Raw genomic sequence first — 11,084 nt, 5'->3', positions numbered from 1 at the left:
AGACACATTCACCAAAGACCAACTATTTGGCTGAGACTGTGGCTTCAAAGTGCTTACCGTCTTAGATAGATTGAAAAGTTCTTTTCAGAAGCAAATAATCAGCCTCCACAATTAAATGTTATGTAATCATGCCCTGTGATACTCGTATAATAGATATTCTTTAAAATTGCATAATGTAACACTATAGAGAATTTTGCCATTGTTTGCTCATATGTGATCTAGTATATATCAATAAACTTGATGTTACATGTATTGCCAGAATTTCCATTACTATTTTATTGCTTTGAGAGATCAGGGATTCTTAACCTGGAATCCACTGTGCTTTAAAATGGCTGTGGAACCACCCAGAATAGTATGTAAAATCAAGTGTGTATGATTATGTGTGATTTTTTTTCTCGGGGAAAAAAATCTATCAGTTTATCAAAAGGCTCTGTGATCTTCAGAATGATTAGAATAATTAACGCTGAATTTATTGTCTTGGTCCAGGTCTCACAGATAGTATTCCTAGGAATCCAGCTTTACTACCAGCAAGCAATTTTGAGAAAATAAACTACAATTACTGGAGAGGATTCATTTCTATACAAAAAGCATTTATTGAGCACCTATGTGTTTGTTGCGTGGTAATAGGCCTTGCAAGGTCAACAGGTGATGCTGAGATAGAGCTGAAGAAGCCATAGTATTTTTTAAAATTGGCTGCTAGCCGTGTGGTGTCGGGATGGGTAAAGCTGGCTTATAGGAAGAGAACCAAGATGGACAGTTGTGATGTCAGCTAATAGCTCCATAAAACTCCATAAAGGACTATGTAATATTTGTGCAGAAAATCCCATTAAACATAGATGGCCAGTTATGTAAGAGATTTTTAAAAATATTGTGCTGGCCTATAAGTAGTAAGGAAGTTACTGACTTACAATGCTTTATTGCATGGAAAGCATGACTAACGGAGATTATTTTCCATTTTCTGTTCATGTTTTTTCCTCATTATTTCTCTTGGGCTAATACTGTTTGGACACAATGAACACATTAGCAGTACCCACCCTTGAATGCTCTTTAGAAAACCACAAAGTATTTATTGATTCTTTATGGGTTTTTATACCTAATGAAAGCTAGTTAGAATCAACAACGTTAACAACAATGTGTTGTGTTCTCCCTGCTGCTAAAAAACAGCAGGAAAACATTTTTTAAGCAACAGAGTCATGCTGCAAGTTAGAAGTAAATGAGCACTTTCTAACAATAAGATCTGCTAAATTACTGCATTTATATCCTTTCCTTAATCCCTATTATGAAGATCACACAATTGAAGAATATCTCCGTATAATGAAGACTGTTGCTAACTCGAACACGATAACACAAAGCAGGATGCCATCTGTTAGAAAAATGTTGGAACCTCTAATTTTACAATTGTTCAGAGCCCATCATTACTTTTCTATTTATTTAAAATATATATTCAAAAACCTAATGCTTCAAGCTTCATAATAAGGCTCTGGTGATATGTTCTATAAAAACATGTCACTATAGTTTTCTCTTGGCATGTCAGGCAATGCCTTTTACAAGGGAACAAAGGAAACCTCTAATATGGAATCTAAGACGTTCAGAACTTAAAGAAAACAGATTGACAAAAATAGTCCATCAACTGTATTTACTGTGAGTTCTGGTACATGGACTAGATACTTGGACCCATTACAGCAGAGTTCTTCAGTGTTGGAACATCTTGGTCTTGATTTTTCAGGAAGTTTGAGAACTTTCACCTTGGGTCCCTGGGTCCTTTTCAGGCAAGTTTCAGCCCCAGAGGCATGACAGACAGACAGGAGTTCAGTTATCTCAGAGATCTTAGAAAGATGAAAAATACTGGTTGTGATCCAGGGGACGTTTCTTATTGCTGAGTCTAGCTTCTGGCTAACAGAAACCATAGGAAGCTGATTTGTCAGCTGTCTGAAGGGAGACTCTCTAAAAGCTCACTTCTTGGCCATTTGGTTTCAGTATATTTCAGTTATGAAGAGAGAGCTCGGGGGGTCAGAGACAGAATGGGAGGGAACTTCTATTTGCTAGCAAACAACCTCAGATCCAGAAGGCACCTCAGCGATTTGCTGATGGTCACTCAGACCTTGAGAATAGCAGAACTGGGATTAGAATCCAGGCTCACTGGACTTTCAGTGTAATATTGTTGCCTTTGTGTGATGGTGCCTCAGTTCAGGAAGTGTCATTCTATTTCTTCTCTTCTGAGCAGATCTAAACCCCTTCCCAAAGAGTTCCAGCCACAAGGTTTTCTACAGTACAGAGCTGGGGCTCCGTAACTACCAGCTTGACCATTTGGCTTTTATGCCAGCTCTCTCTTTCCCCTTTTCTCTGCATTTATTTTATAACTCCTCTTTCACTCTCCTTGCCTTGTGGTCAAGGAACAGTGAATAGAAATGAGTAGAGTGAGATGAAAGAAGAGCTCAAGGTACCATTTTTTAATCCTTTTGTTCTTCTCAATTTCTCGGGGTAATTATTTCAGAAATAATGAGAATATAGAGGTTCTTTCCCTCTTGGCTACAACTGGCTCCCCACAGCTCAGCTAACTGGTCTCACTGCTGAAACTCTTTGTTTTGGCTTCTCTATCTCTGAGACAGAGATAATACTGTATATCTCAGTAGAATGACAAGGAATTTAATTGGTAACTGTCAAAAATTGTTTCTCTCTTGTCTGGGTATCGTAATACCCCTGTATATTGCAGTTGCATTACAGCTTGAACAAAACAGCATCACCTGACAATGCCTGAAAGAAATGTATTCTTCACAAAATGCTTTTCTTGCACTCTGAGGACTTCTTACAAAGGCTATTATGTTTCACAGCCCTGCAGGTTGTGCAGTTGAATTTCCTGATGGGACACCTGGATGTCCTGAACTACAGATGTCCCAGGAGCCAGCTGGTGGCAGCATGAGGGGAGCAGGGTCCCGGGGATGTGTAGGGATCACAGTAAATACCCCTTTGGGGTGCTGGGATGGCTGGGTTGCTGGGCAAGTACATCACCATCCCAGGCAGAATTGCCTTCAAGTTGGGAATATTCTCAACAGTTTTTAGCTGCAAATGTTGAGGTGGTAAAATACTGCAGTATACATGTGCATATTTATTTTTCTAATATTCCTTGTTTCTCTGCTGTTGTATATGTCTTCTCTTCTATACACAGCCACATTGGTTCCTGTTGCTCATTTGGCATTGCTGGCTTCATAAATATAAATTTTATGGTTTACTTCCCTGACTCTATCTTAAATGTTTCCCACTCTGTCAGTTTCCCATGCATTTTTGAGCTGCAGCCAGTTTTCTTTAACAAGCTGTAAGTTCCTTCACAGTCTGTTAAAAACCGCTATTTCTTTACTGCCGTCCTATAGACTCTTATCAATATTTCAAATCTTGTGATCACCAAGTTACCCAAGAATAGCATCTGCAGTTAAATTAACGGGGATAAAATTACAAGATCTATCAATCTTCATGCTTCACGATGTAAGGAGGTCATTAACTGAGGCCAGGAGAAACTTTCCCCTGACAGCGAGCTCCTTCAGAATTAGTGCATTATGGGAACACTTACAAATTAGTCTCATTATATTTAGGAGCATCTGGTATGAACCCCTTGTCACACTCATGATTCTGGGAAGGCAATTAATAGGTTCTTGTGAATTCTCAATAATCTCCAGCCTCATTTAAAAAAAGAAATTTGGATGAATTTCAGCTATTTTATCCAAAAAGCCTTTTTTTTTTTTTAAACCTCTCACTGTTGTTAATCTAGTGGCCAAGGACTCCATCCTGAATCATAGATCTTGCTATAATTCTATAAGGATGTCAGTTAACACGAAGGGACAGTGCTGTGACTTGACTTTTAGCCACACATGTCCTCTGCCTTCCCACACATTACTGGTCAGAGTCACGGAATGCAGGAGCCGGAGCGATAATGGAAGTCCCCTTTTTCAGTATTTACCAAAGCCTGTTTTGCAGACGGCCACTCTTGGGTGATGCTGTAAGTTGCAGCTTTCAGGGGAAAAGATTTGTGGTCACATCCTTTGGGTCACATAATTTCTCAGAAATTTTGGATTCCAGTCAGGTTGCATCAGTGGGTGGTGTGAGTAGGAGTTGGTTGGGGTACTCCTTTGCCACCTCCTTGCCGTGGATGCTTCGGGCTCTCTGCACTTCTCTTCTGAAGGGCACAACTGCCGGTCTGGTGGCTGTAGTAAGTGCCCCACGCACCTACTCCCCATAGCTAATTGTTCTGGAATCTGGTTCTGGGACCCACTCCCTCCTCTTGTTTCATGTCAGGGGTAATAAAAGCACCCTACTCTAGCTAGTTCTGGAGTAATGTACCATCCCCTTTTTTGTTTCCTTAGACCCTGCCCATAGTTTTATAAACAATTCCATTATTAAATTCCCTTCAGATTACCCAGTTTGAGTTTTCCATCTGTTTCCTACCATGACCCTGACTGATACAGACTGGCTTTTGCCCAGACAAAGTGATGGCCTGGCTTTGCGGCAGACTGTGAGAGCAAACAGATCCAGTAGCTAAAGAACGTTTCTTCTTCGGAGCTCTGCAGTGGAAACTAGGTGAAGGGACCTATGATCTCAGGCGAGGTCTGCAATGCTGGTAATTGGGAATGGTCATTTCTGCCCAGCATAAATCTGGATGAGTGGCTATTCAATTTGGAAGCTCAGATAAAATAATTATGTGATGATGCTTTGAAAAGTAAGACTTTATAGTTGTACCATCATTCTGAGATTGACAGAAATAATTAGGGACCTAATTGTCTTGATAGTGCCAAACTTTTAGATAGGCCTGATATAAAAGGATCTAAGACAGACATACACCTGTAGGCAGTACAAGAGGGTAGGGTCTGCAAGACTGGCTTCCATCCAGCCCAGTCTTCTTAACTGCTAGATTTGAATTTACCAGTTGCTTGATGCGTGTCCAGGTAGCATTTGGCAGTTGACACAGAATGCTTTAACGTGACTTTCACCATTTGCAGGAAGATAGATATCTGAAAGGTCTTGAGATTGAACTCACATTCATGGAATATATTAGAAGCACATTCTCTAATTAAGCCTGCTCCAGAACCTTTTTTCCTGATGTGACACTTGGATATAGCTTCAGCTTAGTCTGAAAGTTGTCCCAATTAGTTTTTTTTGGTCCAGACTTTGTACATAGAGAATTCTTTAATATTCATTAACTCATTCATTCATTCAGTGACTATTTATTGGCTTCTGCAGGGCAGGTAGTGTGCTTGGTGCCTGAGCCAGACAGGTAGTTCTTTTATAGAGAATGTGCTAGTGGGGAAGGCTGACAGAACCCAGCAAGAAATGAAAACAATGACAAATTGTGACAAATGCTGTGAAAGATATTAGCAAGAAATGTAGAGATTGACAGGGAAGAGACTTAACTTTTGAGGAGGTGCAGGGAAGGCCTCCTAAGTGCATGGCATTTAGGCTTGAAGGGAAATGATGAGAAGGTGCCAGAAGGGAAGAATTCTGTTGGCAAAGAGAGCATGTCCAAAGACACAGGCTGGCGGGAACCTTTGAGGGACTGAGGGACTGGAAAACAACAGATGTCTGGAGTGTCGGAAGCAAATGGTATGGGCTGGAGAGGCGGTGGTAAAGACCATGGCCACTCTGTCTGGGTCTGAATCCTGGATCCAGCACCTCCTAACCCTGTGACCTAGGGGAATTCTCTTCACCTCTCTGTGCTCAATTTCCTCCTCTGTATAATGGGGATTAAAATAGGACCTCCTATTCTTAATATTCATTAAGATGATTAAGTTAATAGCTGTAAAATCCTTGGGACTTTGCACATGGTAAGTACTCTAATTATGTAGCCAGTGCTGTTAAGATGAAATTGCATAGAGGCAGACAGGATACACAGGCCCAGATGAAATGAGATGCATAGGATTTCATACAGAGAGATAAGCCACAGCTAATTAAAAAAAATTAAACAGAACAGAACACCTCTTTTTCAAGGCACATCATAAACTTAAGATTGACGATGAAATGTGTAGTGTATGTTACTGGCTTTATTTTTAAAGACAAATGATGTCGTCTTATTGTCTTTTGAATTCATCATGGGCATATAGGGCTCTCTTCCATCCTCCCCCAGCCAATAATCCACTCTGTTATATATAGATCATTTTTCTCAAGGAGCTTTGAAAGTACAGAAGTATGAGGTACTATCGATTATTTTAGTAAGTGTACCATGCCTGTCATTTTATCCTGCTTTTATGCCTCATCAGAATTTAAAACTATTTTTAACTCCACGTGGGCATAATTGTATGTGATCTAAAAGGATCATGGAAAGAAAAATGCTGGACAGAAATCTCATGCTCATTGTCACTTTTTTACCACAGAGCTCATTGCAGACTTTTTATAAAAGTCCTTTAAGAATGCCACTTGTTAGTGTATTTTATTTCCTAATTCTCCCCATATTTTGAAGGGGGAAAAACACATATCATTTTCATGTATGTCTCTACTTAAAAAACTGGAATACAAGATGGTGAGGGAGACAGAAAGATAGAAAAAAAATGTCCTTAAGCCATATGTTCAAAAATCTGCTCGAGGGAGATGGAAGAACCAGAATAAATATTTTGGTGAAACCTCCAAATGTGGTTGCACACCAGAAGTTTTCCAAAGTCTTTCATTTTTCTTGGTGTATGCTTTCTGCACACAGTTCTAAAGAAGTTACTCTTCTGACTGCAAAATTACCTCTTCGGAATAGATTTCAGAATTGGTGTATATTCAGGCAGGCTGCCCAATCCTAATTCAGAACTTGGGATGAATAGTTTAGAATATCGAATATGACTCTCTTTGCAGTCTTGGCCAAGAGAACTCATACTCTGAGGGCCTTGACCAGAAAGCCAATCGGAATAAATCGAGTTGAAACAATGCCTTGCATTTTGAAGTGCATGTTCAAAACAATAGATGTTAGAGATACTCCATATTGTCAGGAATCTGACTGCACTTCTCAGTCGTTTTTAGAAGAACGAGGGCAAACTGTAAGATTAAATAACACGTTGGATACTGAGCTTTGATACGCTGCTTAACCTTTGCACACAGGCAGCCCGGACATGAGGGGCTAGCTGGCCGGGTGGAGCAGAAGGGCTGTCTGATTGTGTTCCTTGATATTTTCTCATCTTCTACCCTTGCCTTTTTACTCACCCATTTTATGCTGCTGTTGTTTTTCTGCTGTGTACGGTGTTCTTTGAGGTGGGAAATAAACTTGTGGCCATCAGAGGCAGAAAAAAATGTATTTTAAAGCCCTTACCTAGGCTTAACTCATATTCCTGAGTTCAGAGAAGAGGGATAATGAAAAGTTCATAGCTGGCTGGTGAACAGTTCTTAACTGAAACATGTTTAATTTCCGGTGAGTGAATGTAATGTCCTAGTAACTCACATTTTAAGTTTTAAAATAATATGGAAATATTTTAAGGTGACTGACTCTCTAGTTTGCCTGGGATTGAGGGGTTTTGCAAGACATGGGACTTCTCAGTTCTAAAATCAGGACAAACCAGGACAGTTGGTGACCCTACTAACACCATGATATCATAGGAATTTTTTTCTGTTCCTTCCCATCCTGGTCTTTCTCCCTTCCTTTCCAGAGCTGCTGGGAAGTGGTCTGGCCTTCCTTGCATTTCAGTTAAGATGGGGAAACTTTCAGCAGGTGTTTCTCTTTTCCCCTCAGACAGTGCTCTGTCTGTCAGGTCAGTAGACTTTGAGAAGCATTACACTTAACACTTTTCACAGCACCTTTACATTCCCTGTGTCCTTTGATTTTCACAACAATTCCGACAGGCACCAGAGGCAGGTTATTAGCCCCACTTGAACAATAAGAAAATAGGAGCTCAGAAAGTTTGCTAGTAACTTCCTAGAAAGTTCTACACAGCTAGACTTGACCCCAGACCTGATGTTAAAAGCATTAGTCCTCAATGCTGAGGTCTTCCAAATTTTTATCATCATGGACAGCTGGAGGATAGTCTGAGGATAAGAGTCAGAGCTATTCTTGGGCTTGGTAAATTGGATAGTGGAAAAGAACATTAGCCTGATAGTCATGAGACTTGAGGTGTGTTCTAAGCTCCAGCCTTATAAGCAGAGTCATTGGACAGTTTTCATCAGTCTGGGCCTCATTTCCTCACAGTAAAATGATGAGGTGTGACTAGATGCTCTCTAAGTTTCTTTCTAGTTCTAAATTACATTCTATCTCTTCTTTGGATCTTCTTGAAAATCATATGGAGGTATTATACCTGGATATAAAGTTGGAGCATGATGGGAAACCCATATTGGCTGGCAGCCAAACTGGCATGTTTGTGTCCAAGTCACATCTGCTGAGCACCTGCTATGTGTCCCAGGTCACTGCTCTTTTAAGGGTAATTCTGATAGGAGGTTTCAGCTAAATGACCTCTCGCTCGTACCTTTCAGCTTGGGGACCGAGCATGTTGAGGTATTAGAAGGAAAGGGAAACAAAGAAGGTGGGCAGCCAAACCAGGAGAGCAACTGCCCTCAGAAATAAATGGAAGGTTCATGTCCTTAGGTATTATTGAGTTGAAAACTGCAAATTCAGGCTAGATATTGCACCTAGAATATAAGGTCTAAATTCCAAGTGAACTGGGGTCTGTCTATGTTCCTTAGAACTAAACAAATCTCTACTGATAATCAAATGGGTCTTCCAGCACGCTCCCAGTAACCTGTCACTCTGTGAGCAAAATTTATGCTAAGGACATGTTGATCCACAGCAGGATATAATATTCAATCTTTGGTGTACTTTGTAAGTATAGGTTTTTAGATCTGTGCACAGGAGCGAGGATAATGCTGAAGGATTTTTTAAAAGAAGAGTTTGCAGAGCTCGGAAAATGGGGAATTGGGACACTTTCTTTCTCATTTCCATTCTGGGGCATCAATAAAAGGAGGCAGGGCAGTGATTCAGGTCGTATAAGCTCCCATACATGGTCTACCCAATTCAACCCCCATAATTACAGGACAAAGGAATGGGGGTGGGGGAAGGTAAGGCTCCTTTACAGCATCTCCTCAATGTTCATTTAAAGGACTTCTTAGCTACCACCCCCTCAATCTATTGCAAATTAAATAAAATACCTCCTACTGGTTCCAAATCTCACCCCTGAGACAATGCTTGCAGAAAAGTTTGGAATAGTTTGGAAAGCCACCTGTGGGTGATTGATGGTCTGTGATTTAGAATTGAAGAGAAATGAGAAAAATGGTTTAGTGGATGGACAGAAAGTTGCGTCAGGCATTTTGAATGGAGTGGGTGTCTTAGGGCTTGAGGAGCTTACTCACTTTCCTAAGAGAGACAGATCTGCTCGTTGGCACAACTCACACGATTAGACAAGAGAAAGGATTTCCCATCTCTTACCCTGAAGCCATTTGAATTTGGTTGGTGATTTCTATAGCCAGTCCAACTTCTCAGGAACAGAGTCAGTAGTAACCAGGAAGTACTGTTCGTGTTTCATTAGTATGTTGATACAGAAATGTTTGAAGTTATGTTTCCATACCATTCCCTGCCTGCTCTCACTCCAAGTAATTTCATAGTGTACAAACCTCTCCTCCAGTTGCTCAGGTTGAGATCCTTGTTAATCAGCAAACCATTTCCCAGGAGCCAGGCTTGGTAGTTTGCGTCATAGCTGAAGGGGATGTCACTGGAAACCTTCAACCTGTGTACTCTGGTTCTGAAGAAGAGCTGCAGTCCAAAGGCTGAGGCTGCTGTGATCTGAAAGTGTTAGGATGTTCCCTTTGGAATCTCAAATAAACTAGTGGTTCTGCTTTCTGAAACTGCTTCATTTTGTGGTTTTGCTTGAAGATTTTTTTAATTCATAGAAGGAGTTATTCTTCAGTCACAAGAAAAGGGTTCAGACTAAAGAAAGGTTCCCAATTTTGCCATTGCCCCAATGATATCTGCTGAAAAATAGATTTAGTTCTGACTCAGAACGAGGAGATTCTAGTTTACAGAAATATATCACTTATTTTGCAGAATGAAGGATAAATTATCATCTTTCTATCACCCTAGAAGCCTAAGGATCTTAGCAGGCTCAAACTTCTCAATGCCTCCGCTTTTCCAGGACAGGAGTGCAATGTGACCTCTTCTAAAAGATGTGGTTGACCCTAGAATTGTATAGTGTTCACTGACTGAGAGGCTGCCACGAGCTTCTGGGGTGGGTACTTGCTCCAGATCCTCTAATTTAATCCTCTGGACAATCGTAAGGGCTGACGCTTCAATGCTCTTTTTCCATATAAAGAAATGAAGACTCAGAGAGTGTCAGGATTGTATAGTTCAAGACCATGCAACTGGAAGTGGTGAAGTTGAGATGATTCAAACCCCAATCTCTTTACCTCCCAGATCCACACTGTTCAGCTGTCTCTGAAGCCATTTGAGCCACAAACAAAAGTGCTTGCTAGGCATCCAACAAATGTATTGTATAAGACAAATGTTCAATAATTCAGAGGAAGAGAGGAAAGGAATTAAAAGTCCCTTCCTTTTTAAAAATGAACAATGTTGTCTAATAACTGCGCTGCCTGAGGGCACACTTGAGTCCCCAGTTTGTCAAATACTTGATGGTGGTAATTGCATTTCTCCAAACTCACTCCTTCTGTGAGCTAGGGAGCAATAAAGAGCCAGCCCAGAAAAGAGTGGCAAAGACACACACACACATCTCCTGGGAAATCTTTTAGGATTTCTCTGTGTACTTCGGGTGAAGATGACAGAGAAGACCATAGGGAAAGAGGCCTGAATCTAAGGTGTGAGGAGGGGAGCTTCAGTCTCCACTCTGTCTTACACATTGGACATCCGCAGGTAGGCTCCCAGACCCTCCCGAGTTTTAGTTTCTGCGTCTGAATAATAGATGCTATGTCACAGTTTTATCTAGAGAGAGTCATTGGGAAGATTAAATGGGGTGGTGATGTATGTGACAGTTCCTAAAACACTTGGTATCCCATAAATACATTATAGAGCCTAAATAATAGTTCTGGTAAATGAGGTGTTGTAAGTGTGAGTGTTATTTCAATGTCCATACATCCCAAGTCTGCTCCTGCCTTAGGGTTTTTGGGCTTGCTCTTTTCCTCCTCCTGAGCTA

The 11,084-nt window shown here is 40.7% G+C and overlaps 1 long non-coding RNA gene across 1 annotated transcript; it reads right to left on the bottom strand.

Annotated features, from left to right (window-relative positions):
- Positions 1 to 1,621: 1,621 nt before the first annotated feature.
- On the bottom strand, positions 1,622 to 9,906 carry LOC140699803 (uncharacterized). Its single transcript, XR_012078047.1, has 2 exons — positions 9,556 to 9,906; positions 1,622 to 1,826 (listed from the first exon to the last, which is right to left on the bottom strand). It is a non-coding gene; the product is annotated as an uncharacterized lncRNA (long non-coding RNA).
- Between the last annotated feature and the right edge of the window lie 1,178 nt (positions 9,907 to 11,084).

Source organism: Vicugna pacos, chromosome 11 (genome assembly GCF_048564905.1).
Source record: "Vicugna pacos chromosome 11, VicPac4, whole genome shotgun sequence".
Classification (NCBI taxonomy): Eukaryota; Metazoa; Chordata; class Mammalia; order Artiodactyla; family Camelidae; genus Vicugna; species Vicugna pacos.
This window is presented reverse-complemented; position numbering and strand designations above follow the sequence as displayed.